Source organism: Protopterus annectens, chromosome 2.part1 (assembly GCF_019279795.1).
Source record: "Protopterus annectens isolate FY-2018-M chromosome 2.part1, PAN1.0, whole genome shotgun sequence".
Taxonomy (NCBI): Eukaryota; Metazoa; Chordata; order Ceratodontiformes; family Protopteridae; genus Protopterus; species Protopterus annectens.
Window position 1 is genome coordinate 839,258,669 of NC_056729.1, and position 15,499 is coordinate 839,274,167.

The window sequence follows — 15,499 nt, forward strand, 5'->3', positions numbered from 1 at the left end:
GAGCATTTTTTAGCTATGTCAAAAACCTTAATAGTAACTCTCAGATCTGCTCTGAGCTACATAATGGTTCAAAATCCATGGAACCAACTGATATCGCCAATATATTGGCAGATAGGTTCAGTGCAAACTTCACCCCATCCTCTCCCCCAAAGAGCTCATATCCATACCAGAAGATTGTGCTGACACTAAAAGAACAGACACTCAGGTGAAATCTGCACTCTCCAAGGCAAGAAACACAGCATCCATGAGACCAGACAGCATACCAGGCTGCATGCTACATCAGCTTCAAAATTAATTAACCCCTCACCTTAATACCATGTTTAACCACAGCCTCACCTCAGGCTATGTGCCCACAGAGTGGCGCATGGCAACAGTTATCCCACTCCATAAAGGAGGTGCAACCACTGACCCTGGGAATTACTGCCCCATCAGCCTGATGAGTCTTGTCTGCAAGGCCATGGAGCACATCATCATGGAACTCATAAACAATGACATTGGTAACCTACAAACCCTAGACCCCACCCAGTTTGGGTTCATAAAGGGAAGGTCATGTCTCCTAAATCTGGCTGACTTCTTCAAAATGGTCACTAAAGCAATAGATGAGGGAAAGGTGGTTCACACAGCATATCTTGATTTTGCAAAGTCCTTCAATACCATTCCCCACTCGGGAATTATAGACAAACTCACCAACCTAAATTTAAACATCTACATTACAAGATGGGTTGCTAACTGGCTCACGGATAGAACCCGTTCAATGAGAATAGGAAACACTAGATCAGACTCCAAACCTGTGACTAGTGGTGTACCACAGGGCTCAGTTCTGGGACCCTTCCTGTTCAGTATCTATTTCTCTGAGGTACAAGCAAACACAGAGGGACTATGGCTTACAAAGTTCACAGACGACTGCAAACTGGGTGCCATAATCAAGACTCCCACTGATGTAGACGTCCTTCAAAATGGTCTTACGGATACAGACACGTGGTGCCAAAACCATAGCCTCAAACTAAATTCCAAAATGTGCATTGTTATCCCCTATGTAAGCCTAGCCAACAAGGTTCCCTGGCTTACGCCACCCAAGAAAGTTATTTTCCTGTGCCACTGTTGAGCAGAGCCACAGAAGTGATCCCTGGGGTGTATTTCTTACGTCCCATCCATTCATCAATATTTTTCTTGAAGAGTGCTAATGAGGAACTTTGATTGACATAGATGGGTAGCTTGTTCCAGAGTATGGGAAGTCTCTGGGACATGAATCTATCCCTCCATCATGTCCTGTTTATTGTGGTGACAAGGTTTAGGTCCCCAGAGCATGTAGCTCGGAGGGATTGGGATTTCTTTAGGTGTAGCATGTCCAACAGCTCTGGGTTTGACATAGCTTTATATGTTAGGCAGAGACCACCTCTGAGTAGGCAATATGCTACAGAGTAAAGCTGGAGTTTTTTGAGACGGTCAGTGTAGGGCATCTGTTTGAGGTCAGTAATCCTCTTTGTGATGTACTTCTGTGGCCTTTCCAGTTGCTGCAGATGTCTTGTGATGTACATTTCAAGAGGGGCATTGTACTCTATAATGGGTCTAATGAGTGTTGAGTAGAGGGGAACAATGACCTCTTTTTTCCTGGATGAGAACCCTTTTGTGATGAGGTGTGCCACATAAAAGGACATCCTGTCTACTGTGGTGATGTGATTATCAAAGGAAAGACTACTGTCCACCTGGGTCCCAAGGTCTCTTATTACACATTCAGGGTTAAGTAGACTGCTGCCTATGTGGTAGTTCATGTGTACCGAGTTTTTACCAAAGGGGATGACAATGCACTTTTTGGCATTGAGCTTGAGGCCATGGCTTGGATACCAGGCATCTGTCTCAGTGAGGCCCTTCTGTAGGATGTCCACATCATTTGGAGACTCGGCTATGGCTTCTAGTTTGCAGTCATTTGTGAACTTCATTAGCCAGAGGCCTTCTGTATTAGCCTGTACTTCAGAGAAGTAGATTCCAAACAGGAGAAGTCCTAGGACTGAACCCTGTGGTACTCCATTTGCCACTGCTTTGAAGTCAGATTTGGAGTCTGCAACTTTTGCAGTGTGGGTTCTGTCAGTGAGCCAGTTGGCAACCCAACTTGTGATGTAGGGATTTATATTAAGTTTAGTGAGTTTAGCTATAATTCTAGAATGGGGGGATGGTGTCAAAAGCCTTAGCTAGGTCAAGATAGGCTGTGTAGATCACCTTGCCCTCATCTACGGCTTTGGTGACTGCCTCAAAGAAGTCAAGCAGGTTCAGGAGGCATGATCTGCATTTCAAAACCCGAACTGAGTGGGGTCCAAAGTTTGGAGGTTACCAATGTCTTTGTTCATGAGTTCCATGATGATACATTTCATGGCCTTGTAGACCAGGCTCATCAGGCTAATAGAGTGATAGTTCCTGGGGTCAGTGGTGGCTCCACCTTTGTGGAGTGGGATAACTGTTGCTGTGCGCCATTCAGTGGGCACAAAGTCTGATGTGAGGGTATGATTGAACATGGTGCTTAGGTGGGGAGCCAGTTCATTCTGAAGTTCGTCTAAAATGCAGCCTGGGATGTTGTCCAGTCCCATGGATGCTGTAGTTTTGGCTTTACAGAGTGCAGCTTTTACCTGCATAGTTCTGATTACAGGGACTCTGCATTCTTCCTGTATAGAAATGGGCCCTTTAGGGGTTGAGAGGAGGGTAAAGTTAGCACTGAACCTGTCTGCCAGGATGTTGACAATATCAGTTGGTTCTGTAATTTTCATGCCATTGTGCTGTAACTTAGAGCTGATCTGGGTGTTGCCATTGAGATTCTTGACATAGCTATATAATGCTTTGTGGTTGTCCTTAGAATCAGTGGTGATTTTGTTTTCATACCTAGCTTTGGAGGATCTTATAAGGGATCTCAGCTTCTTACTGAGGCTGATCAGGGAGCTCCTACACTCATGGGATTTTACTCTCTTTTGCAAGAGTTTCTTCCATTTGTTGTACAGTTTGTTTATGGCAGTGGACCACCAGATTGGCTTCCTTTTTTGGAGGATAGTGTCTTGGTTCTGTTTGGCATAGCACGATCCATGCACTCGTGTAAGTGCTTATAGAGTGCATTCGTGTAGCATTTAGCAGTCATAACTGTATTGTCCATCTGCATGGGTGTCATGAAGTTCACCACTTCTGTGTTAAGAAGCATGAATCTGGCTTTGGGGAAATATTTTACTGTGGTTTCCTTAATGGAGGGTGGGGGCAGGATGTGGATATCTAGGGTGATTAGCTTATGGTCGGATTGGCCCAACAAGGAGTTGACTTCAGGTGTGGAACATCGGTCACTCTTGTTGGTAATGACTAGGTCTATGATACTGTTGCCCCTGGTGGGGGTATGGATAGGTTGATCCAGGGCATTGGAATTTATGAATTCCAGAAAGCGTTGAGTGAAGTAATTGGTACATGAGTAGCTTTCCCAGTTAATGGTGGGGTAGTTCAAATTGTAAATTATTAAGCTGTTTGGTTGAACCCTAATATTTTCCAGTATATCAAGAAAAGAGGAGTGGAATCCTGGGGCATGCTGGAGGATCTGTAGCAAGCTACAATTTAGATTGCAGTTTTGCCCAGAGTTAGTTGCACTTGCATAACCTTGGATGCATTATGCTGAGCAACTACCTTGGAGGTGTGGATATCCTTAATGAATATGGACACACCTCCGCCTTTGGTGTTCTGGTCCAGGTTACATGGCCGAAAAGTCTGGTATGAGTTATAGCCTGGTGGTGCAGGGGTGCTCTCTGGAGCATTGAACCAGGTCTCAGTCACTGCACAGATATCTATGTTCTCTATTTTAAAGAGTGCCTCAAGTGAGTGCATTTTGAGAGTTAGACTTCTAGCTTTGAGTAGCATTATCCTCAGTTTTTACTTGCTTGTTCCTTTTATGGTGGTGAATTTGTCATTTGAACCTTGCCTAGAAAAGGCACTATAGGGGTCGCAAAAGCCTTAGCCAGTATCCAGAATACCAGGGGCAATAGGTGCAGGCCATTTCTGGCAAAGCTTCATGGTTTGTCGACCATGTCGTCCCACGCAGTCAGATACTGGATCACCTTAGAATGACACCAGAAGTTAAGCCAATTGTTGAAGTCAATCATTTTGTCCTTGTACTGTGGTATCATTCTGGTCCATGGCAGAATGCTATTCAGGGCTATAGTCATACATGCCTGGGCTACAAGATCTATATATATATATATATATATATATATATATATATATATATATATATATATATATATATATATATATATATATATATATATATGTATATATATATATATATCTATATATATATATATATATATATATATATATGTATATATATATATATATATATATGTATATATATATATATATACGTGTGTGTGTGTATATAGATAGATATATAGATATATATAGATATATAGATATATATATATATATATTTATTTTAAACTCTTGAAGATGTAGATAGCTGTGGTTCTTTCCCATTTCGCCACTTTCCTATTTATGTCATTTTCACACCATTAATCTAGACAAAAAATAGAATCATGCACCACACACATAATTAAGAATTCCCCAATGAAGCCTTTCACTTTTTGTCCTCTGCGTTTGCGTGTAGTATGACATTGAGCACCAATGCTGAGTGATGGTGAATGGCTCTTCACGTCCTATGGCATGGTGTGGGTACCTTCCACACAATGCTGGTGAAACTCACCACACTAAGGGAACACACAGTTAAAGCAAAATAAAGCTGCTCATATTAAAATTTTCATATAAAATATTTGTTTAGACTGACAACTGTATAAATATGCAACTGCATATGTGTACTGTTGACATAAATCTCTTGAGTACTGTCTGCTTTTATATAGTACTTCATTGTAGTCATTCTCTCTAAGATTTCCAATAATTATCACATGCAATTATTTAATGACATCATCAATACATATGTAAAAATATTAGATGCATACATACATACATACATACAAACAAATATTTCAAGCAAGGGCATTAATGCCCTTCTAGCTTGCCAATATACCAAAACACTTGTTCCCTTAATAAGTGTCTAGGCTGTTCTTAAAAATATCTTAACCAGTACTTTCTTTAATGTAATTTGATAGTCTGTTCCATGCATCAGCTACTCTCTCAGAGAACCAGTTAGTACACTTCTCCTTCCTGTATAATCTTATACATTGGTTGTCTAATGATTCTCTACTAATTTTGATAACCCTAACCATTTCCAGAGGTAGTTGTCTCTAAATGCCATATATACCTGACTAAGATCTCCTCGTATATATTTATAAGAGACACTGTGCAAGTTCAGATATTTTAGTCTTTCATAATAACTTAAAGTTTCACATCCATGGATGCCCTTGTGATATTTCTGCTATACTGTTTCCAGTTTACTCATGCTTGTTTTTTTTAAGGTTTCCACATTGTTATTCCATACTCAAGTTTAGGTCTAATGTAAGTAACAATGACTTCATCAATTCTGACTTCTTAGACTTTATACATTGTTTTGTACAAGCTATAGTTCTATAACTACCATTAACCATTTGGTTGATGTGATTAGAAAAACCTCATAACTGGATCTACCCATACACCCAGGTCCTTAAATGAGTCTGCAGATTCAATCACTGTGTGTTGTATTAAATATTCAACAACTAAAAAGTAAACAAAATGGTAAACCTCAGTGGATAAACGTCCTAAAACACAGATAAACTCCCAGAGCCAATCAAAAAAGCATAAAGTGTATAGGACGAAGCAAGGCAGATGAATCATATAAACACTTAATTGGTAAGTGCTTTCACACCCAACTCTAAGGTGCTTCATCAGACCATTTAAAATCACAATGCTTAAACCTTTAATAGTCAAACTTCATCTATTACATCATCCAATCATCCAATCAACTTAAAACCACCATGAATAGTGAAATGCAATGTAAAAATACATTATTATTGACAAACAATGACACAGAGCAATGCAAGATAATCACCCTAACATAAAAACATCCAAAAGATATGTTAAAAAAATATGGAAATAAAACTATTGAATAAAAATACAAAAAAACAACAAATCTTATCTAATTGGGCATGCTTGTAGGTACGGTTTGAGGGCATTCTCAAATCATTATTTGTTTAAAAATAAAGTGATTATACGATTCATCTGCCTTGCTTCATACTATACACTTTATACTTTTTTGTATTAAATATTTACCATTTAATTTACTTCTCACAAATCTTATATGCTTAGTTTTTGATGCATTTATCAGCATATTATTCATCAGTACCTAAATGGTCAATTTAGTCAAGTTCTTTTGCAGACATGCCTTATCTGTAACATATGTAATCAGTTTACCCAATTTCAGGTCATCTGCATATAGACTGTAGAACACCTCAGATGAAAAAGTTAGGTCTGAAAGATACAACCTAAACAAGTAAGGACCTAAGACAGAGCCCTGGGGAACACTCTGACTGTAACCAAGAATTTCACCTGTCCAGTTGCTGTATGAAACTTGCCATATTCTATTTGTAAACCATGCAGCTATCCATCTTATCAAGAGTACCTAGTTGTTCTAATTTATTGATCAGTGTTTTGTACACGACCCTGTCAAATGCTGAAGTTAAATCTATATAAATTACATCACAGTACAATTTTTCTTTCATAGCTGTTATTATATTGTTAGACTGCGGAGGTGCAGCAGTTTTCACCTCACAGCAAGAGATTCTCCCACTCGATTCTCGGCTGGAGCGCCTTCTGTGTGGAGTCTGCATGTCCTCCCCACGGTCGAGTGACATTAAAGACATGCAGGTAGGTGCATGTGTGAATGGGCGTGCTTTTTATGAAGGTTGGGCGTCAGGCTGGCAACTTGGCACTGTAAAAAATCCACTGCCAATCATTAGCGGACGAGAGTTCTGCTGTGGTGACCCCTAACCAGGAAAAGCCAAAAGAAGAAGAAGAAGCTATTATTATATTGTTATAGACCATCATGTTGCAGGTGGTAATAGATCTATTTTCAAAATATGCATGCTGATATATGGTTTCAAGTCCCAACCTATCCAGTTCTGACAATAACTTATCCAATATTAACTTCTCTGTTATTTTTCCACAACATGAAAGTAGACCTAATGGTCTGTATGATTCTGGGTTTGTCCTACTCCCCTTTTTTTTCAAGCTAGGTTTAATATGAGCATGTCTCCAATCTTGAGGAATCTCACCATATTTATATGTCCTAGTAAATAACAGATATAAGGGTACTGCAAGTTCTTACTGAAGTTTTCTCAGGTCATTATTACTAATTCTGTCCTTTCCCTATGCTTTGCTATGATCCGGTTTGTGCAGTTCTTTTTCAATATAATCTAATTTGATTCCAGTATCTGAGGTTAACTGGATGTCACTATGACAACATATTACCTTCTTTGTGGAGCCAAACTATTTTGCATAAGATTTTGTAAATACATCAATGACCTGTTGTGTCTGATAATATATTTTGGAATCTGCATACAGTTTACAATTTGTATGTCTTTGCTCTTTCCACATTTTATGTATTTATAAAAAGCTTCCCCATTATGCTCAATATCTTTATATACATTTTCTTCAAATTTTCCTAGATCTTGTCTCAGACTATGCTTAATCTATTTGTCCAGCTTGTTTATTTCAGTTTTCAAAGTTGTAGTTCGACCTCTCTTCTATTTCTTATTTTTTTTGTCTCCCATCTTAATCAGATATCTTGTTCATATGGACATATATCCCCCTGATGCTGTAGGTCTTCTCCTGATATTAAACATTTTTTTGATATTTTGCACTCAAACAATTTCTCTTTCAAAACTTTTCACATTCCATCTGCAGTTTTTTCCAGTGAACACATCACTACAGTTAGTTTTACACAGTGACTGTTTTGCTTCCATATAATCTATAATTAACCTTCTGTGCATTGGTTTAGATTTCACTTTGGCAGAATTATCTAACAACAAGTTAACCTTTATAACCCCATGATCACTGCAAATCAACTGTGAAAACTTTACTTATAGTAACAGTAATTTCTTCAGGAACACAAACAAAATGTCTGGTAGTGTTTTTTTTTTTTTTTTTTTTTTTTTTTTTTTACAGTCTGAAACAATTGCTATTCCTAAACATATGTTGTGAATAATTTCATTAATAATGTTGAATCAATATTATCCCTGTATTTTTCTGGCAAATTTAAGTATTTAAGTCCCCAGCTAATATTATTCTTCCCTCCTGTGTTTCATGCAAGAAATGTATGAATTCTTTAAGGCCATCAGCACTTGACTTCGGTGGTCACTCCAGCAATGGTTATATGTTCATGAATTGTCTTTATTCTCACAGTTACACAGTCTATAGTGTTGGTGTTATCTCTGAACATGTAATAATCACTGAACATGTAATAATCACAGGTCTCATAACTATCTTTAATCCCTATCATAACATCTCCACTCGATTTTTTATTAGAATGTCTGTTACAATAAAAACATGTGTACCCTGACAAATTAGTTTCCAGTCGTTCTTAAGCAGGTTTCACAAACAATAACAGAATCAATCTTGCGGGAACATGGCAAATTTTCCAATAAAAAAACTTTATTATTAATGTTCCCAGCATTAAAAACAATCAAAAATGCATCAGATATTGCTATCTATGAAATGTTTATTTTCGACCTGTCAAAAATCCTGCCTAGTGTTTGTCAAATATTGCAAAATATCTGCTGCAAAAATTCTCTTCCCTGATCTTGACAAATGCACACCATCCTGTCTAAACACGTGTGACCAAAACTAAGCTTGGATGCTCTACACATTTCCATTTTTTTTAAAATAGGACATTTTTTCCATGTAGGGATTTACCAAAAAAAGTTTTCATTCACAGTGACCTCACTATCCTTTCTATACGTGATTGGTGAAAAATATGTCCTAACAACTGTACAAGCTATATTATCTAAGAGGGCTGTAAGTACCCTACTAACAGTCAGACAGTCCTTGCAGATGAGATCATTTTTACCATCATGAATAAAAACAGATCCGAATTTCCTTATGTTAAAGCATTCAAAGACCTGTCTCGCATCTTCTATTTTTGCTCCTGGTAAGCATAAAACTATTCAATGTTCATTATCTTCTCTGCAAATGCAAGTATCAGTTCTTGTAATAATTGAATCTACAATTACAAGGCTTCTTTTTCTGACCAGATCTCAAGAATCTTCAACTTCTAGTACACTAACATCTGGGCTATTAATTGTTACAAAGGAATAGTCTTCATCACCATTAGTCTTATTAATCCCAGTTTTCTTTGTGCATTAAATTTGCAAGCATACAGTTCTCATCCAGCTGGCTTTGTACATCCACAGCTTCAGACATCTAGTTAACATCTTTCTTTTCTTTTTTTCCTACAGTAATGCTCTTCAGTCCTTCCATGTTTAGTTTTGATTTCTTCCTCTTCACTTGCCCCTTTTATCTTTTCTGTACCTTCTCTTTTGGACAAATTATGCTTTTTTTCTGTAGACTGAAGGTTTTCAGTTTAAACAATGATATAATTCCCTATAATCTGTGTGTTACATAAGAAAGCAGTGTCTTTTTAGTACACATTCTCTTTACTTTACAGACATTTATCAGTTTCTTTTTCTTCCTTGTTTGTTGTGAACTTCCTTTCTTTCACTTTCTTGTTTCCTTCTATTTACTCTGAAGCCTCAGATTTCTGAATACTTGCATCCAGAATTCCAAAGTTGTCAGGGGCATCATTTTGTTTCATAGGGTTGAATGATCTTTACAGACAATAGACACATCCTTTCCTAAATGTGTTCTATTTGCTCTTTACCAAATATTGTTTATCTCACCATTCCAGTTGTTAATATATGTGATGGTTCTCCAAGCTGTGCCAATTAAAGAAGTGTAATCATCATCTGTAAGTCTAGATTTACTTCTAATAATGATAAGCAAATTATCCAGCCTCTGACATGGAGAACACAGATTACCAGTATTATCAGGTGTTACCTTTAAATATGCATAGCATTTATTAGACTGTACAAGATATTTGTGGTTTAGCAAATCAGTAATAGCAAACTCATTTAAGGAATCCATATTGAACTTCAAATGAATAAAAAATATAAAAGAAAATAAACAAAATCAGTAACCACAGAATTCAAAGAGAACTTAAATCAACTTCTATGACAAAAAAAACACACAAGCAATGTTCAACTAAATACCAGAGTAAATACAGTAAAGTTGTTGCTCTGACCATATAAGTTCAAAAATTCAGACAAAAGCTGCAATTCCTTTACACCTCAATATCGCTCGCAGTCACCCTTTTAAGAGTAAATATCAATAAATCCCAAACCAAGATAGCATTGTTTAGATAGGCTCTGGACAGTTGTGTCTGCAGTGTGTGTGTGAATTTATAGCTGGCTAGGCCCCTTGTGATGGCTACAGCTTGCCTGTCGAAAACCTATCCCTTTCTAACAACCAACAGTGAAAAACAAAGGTAAAACAACAAAATATAAATCAAAGTAAATATTCTTGTCTACAAGTTAGCCCTTCCTTCCAATAATCGTTGAAAAAAAGTGATAAAAAATATATAAATTCAAATAAAACTTGTCTTACCAGTCAACTCAACAGTAAATCATAAATCAAGATAGGATTGTTTAGATAAGATAAAACTGGATTCAAACCCTGTATCATCTGTACTCAAAATAAGATTTCATACCTGCTGCTACATGTCAGCTAGGTAGTCAGTGCACTTCTTCAACTCAGTACTGTCCAAAATGCTGACTGCCATGCCTCTCCACTTAACTTATTTGTGTGGAGGAAAGTGAACCAATACAACTTTTATAGTTTTACTAATTAAACAGAGACCCTCATTTGCTTGTTGCTTAACTATAAGCAAGTGTGGAAAGCAGGATACATATTTTGTAAGGTTATACAATGTATGACACCACACAACCAATAGGAAGTAGTTATGGACACCATAGTATCTGTTAGCTGTGTCCACCAAAGCCAGTATGGATAAGTACTTCTCAAGTTCAACTAAATTCCTTATATGTGTATCTCTCATATGCAAACACTGGGCCATCGGTTGAGCATACCAGCTGCTTGGCAGTGTGCTATAAAAAGTGCATATTAACATGCGCTACTCATGTTTACTGTCAAGTAAGTCTTCATTCTATTAAAGTCCATGTAAAAACACAACCAAAGGGAAGGCACTTTTTAATGACTGACCACATATTTACACTTAGTCATGTGTTACCTGCACCACTGCACTTGAAACTTGGTATCTCACTACTTGTTTCCAAATATCAATTACACTACAGAAATAAATATAAAAAATGCATTGTTACATAACATGTACATCTTTATAATGACAATACACATTCAGATTGTCTTATACTTATATTAAAATGAACAAAGTATCCAAGAGACTCGGCAAGGCACAAAAGAGAGACAAGTGCTGTTTAATAAATAAAGTGCTTTTCATTGCCGTGTTATGGCAACTTCTTCAGATTAATACTCACAGAATACCTTACAAGTTTAAGTAGCAGATACACAAATCACATGATCAGCAGTCAGCTGATGTTAAATACATCACAATACGAGGCAACACATGAATCAAATAAAATAAATCAAACTAATTCCTCTTACAAACTAACTAAATGTAAATCTCAAGTAAAAACATTTCTTAACTTATAACCAACGGAATTCCCCCTCACTTCAAGTACAAAATATATATTAAAATAACCAATTAATTTATTTAGTTTAGTATTTAAACATATTTAAACATATATAATTCATATTTCATATATATTCAAGTCAATTGGTTTAAAACATTAACCTTAAGTGAAAACACACTTTACCTATCCAATATGAAGTCTAATGTTACCATAGATGAGAAATCAATGTTGCAATTGTTAAGAACATCACAAGTTAGAGTAGTCAAGCCCGACAAAGGTGGGGGGGTGGCTATATTCGACCAAGCTGATTACAATAAAATAATACAAATTTTGTTACTTAGTGAAGCATATTCAAAAGCTTCACTGAATGAAGTAAATACAGCATATAGCCATATAAAAGGTTACTTTAACAACTTATTCATTGAGTCAATGATAGATATAGACACCTTTAATTACATGACATTACCTTGGCCTAGAACCCCAGTCATGTTTGGAATCCCCAAAGTGCATAAAGACACACTTGATCCACCTATGAGACCTCTAATAGATGGAAGAGGCTCAATTACATATCCTTGTGCTAAAGTTGTAACATGTTGTTCATTTTAAATTACCAGTTTGTCTCTTTATTTTGTTTATACTTATATTAATTTGGATAGTAATTCTTTACAAATAAGAACACGCAAATATGATCACAAAAAATGTGTGCATCTGTTTGTGACAGTTTAAGTGTGTAATGTACATAACATCCCTGCAAACAGCTGCATAAGTCTAATTTCTGGTACACGCATCACTGACAGCTGTTTGCATATAGTTTGCCAAGCTGTCTCTTAAAATACACCTGCACATCAGAAACACAATAGGAAATAGTACATCCAGATTTTGCATACAACTCTCATAACAGAATATGTTAACCAGATCATATAATGATGATGGCATCATCTAAAAACAACACTATGATAAGGCAAATACATACTTCAGAAGTGTATACTACTGTCAGCAATTCAGTCCCATGGAGAGCAAATATTTTATTTTATTTTTATTTTACATTTGTTTACCGGGCTGGTCCAAGTGGATATATGTCCGTTTTCAGCAGAGGCCCTGGGAGAAAAGCTCCAGATACAGACATTAATATGAGAATTTACAAATTTAGTTCATTGAGAAAAAAATATACAATAGTATTAGCATTAGCATGTTCTTACAGAAGCAATGATTACAAATTAATTACAGACTAAGGGTATACAAATTAAGCATGACAGTAGAAAAGATTTAGTGTAAGATTTGTATGAAGGAGAACAGAAAGTACTAGCAGCACATTAAAAGCTAGTCAGGGTTAGTGCAGGGGCAGAGCCAGTGAGTTTTGAGGTGAGTTCTGAGTTGGGATTTGAAACAGGGAAGAGAAGAGATAACTGTGAGGTTGTCAGGAAGAGAGTTCCAGGCTTTACCTATTGTGTTTGAGAACAAGGATTTGCCTGCCAAGTTATTGGATTTGCAAGTTGATATAAGAAGTTTGTTAGAGTAATGTAGGCTTTTAAGGTTGCAGTAAGGAGTGATAAAGGAGATGAGTATAGGGGTGTTAGTGGGTTTGTAGAGGATTTTATGGGCTAAGGAGAGCTGGTGATATAAGATCAGATTTTGCAGCTCAAGCCATCCTAATTGCTTTAAGTTTATGCAGTGGTGGGTTCTAAAAGTAGAGCCAGAAGCAAATCTGGCAATACTGTTATAGGCAACAGCCAGTTTGCAGCGGTTAGATTTAGACAGGTATGTGTAAATAGGGGAGGCATAAAGGAGGGAAGAAATCAGATGGGTATGGGCAATGGAAGTTCTGGTAAGTGGAGTAAGGAATGGTTTAATTCTATGCAGGGAGCCTAGTTTTCTGTTAACTAATTGTATAGTGTTGTTGATGTGATAGTCAAAGCATAGGTTATTGTCTATCTCTACTTCGAGGAGCCTGGTAGTGGGGTCAGGTGATATGTTAGTGCCATTACTAGACAAGACAGAGAGGTTGAGAGGAGAGGGTGGGGGAGAACAGTAACAGTTTGGTTTTCTTGGGGTTTAGGATTAAGTATCATTTTAGGAACCAAGTTTTAACAGTTTGGAAAGTCTGTTGGGTGATAGAGTATAGTTCAGAGGGGGATGAAGCAGAACAAATCAAAGTAGAATCATCAGCATATTGTATACAGGTTGCAGAGGAAATACTGGTATGAAGATCGTTAATTAAAACAGAAAACAGAAGGGGGCCAAGTATAGAACCTTGTGGTACTCCGAGGGTAATGGGCAGATGGTTGGAAAAGTTATTTGCCAGAGCACTGCCTGTTGTCTGTTATGAAGATAGGAGTGGAACCACATTATAGCTCTTGAGTCTAGTGAGAATGTTTTAAGTAAATTTAACAGTATCTGGTGATTGACCATATCGAAGGCTTTGGATAGGTCAATAAAGAGAGCAGAGGTAAGGATATTATTATTTTGATTTTTGTTGATACAGTCAGTAAAGGAAAGGAGGGCTGAAGTGGTGCTGTGGAAAGGTCTGGACTCTGAAGCCATGCTGACAGTCAGCAAGTAGGTTGTTATTCAACAGGTGATTAAGAAGTTGTTTTTGTATCCATTTTTCCATGGTTTTAGCCAGGGGGGAGAGTAGGGCTATGGCTCAGTAGTTTGAGAGTTCTGTTTAATTTCTACGTTTATGCAGGGGAATGATATGTGAAATTTTCCAGACAGAAGAAATATAGCCCTCAACAATGGTTCTGTTAATCAGAATGGAAATGGGACAGGCTAGTGGTTTGGCTGCAGTTTTTAGATACTGAGCAGGTAGAAGGTCAGCAGATGGAGAGGAGGCTTTAAGTTTGTGAAGAAGAGAATAGATAAGTGATGTAGGTACTGGCTGCAGTTGAAATGTGGGAATAGCAGAGTAAGGGGATGTGGACTGAGAGGTGATATCGGGGGATAATTGATTTTCTAGAGAACGGGCAGTTTCAGTAAAGAATGTATTGAAGGCATCAGCAGTTTGTTTGGGGTTGTTTTCGAAAGTGCCTATGGGGCAAGGGGTGTCAGAGTGGCCAGGTTTTAAGAGACTATTTATTCTTGCCTTGAACTTTTGTGGATTTTGTTGGTTAGTTTGTTGTAAATGGCAGTAGTAGTTTCTTTTATCTAGAAGGACCTCTTTTTTGGTGACGTTTCTGATTTGCCTAAAGTTAAGTTGGTCAATGGGATCTTTAGTGCTACGGTACTTGGTCCAGAGTTTATTTTTCAGGATAATTTTATGCTGTGTATCTTTTGAGGGCCAAGGTGCAGGTATTGAGCTAATTCTAATAGATCTTAAGGGAGCATGAGAGTCTAGAATAGAAAGGAATTTGGAGTTGAAGTAAGCTACAGCATCATCCAGAGGCAGTAGTTTAAGAGGGGACCAGTTGCAAGGATTGAGTTCTGCTAGGAAGCTTTCAGGGTTAAAGTTTTTATTTGTTCTGACCATTTTGTATTTAGTTAGGTTAGGGGTAGCAGTTTTATGTCTGATTAGGTAAGGAAGAGCATGGTTACTTAAATCATCTGGTAGTGTCCCTACTGTATAAGTATGTTGGTGACTATTTATCAGAATCCAATCCAATATGCTTTCTTTGTTGTTAGATTTGTTAGTTCTAGTTGGGTCATGAATGGTTTGAGAAAAACCATGAAGATTTAGAAGGGGGGGTGCAGAGAGGTGCAGGTTTTCCAGTCTATATTGACATCGCCCAGGACTATGGTTTCTTGTGGGAATTGAATAGCGAGCCCGCTAAGGATCTCTTCTAGGGTACTAATATTATTTCCATTGGGGAGGTAGGTGCAGATTATATATATGG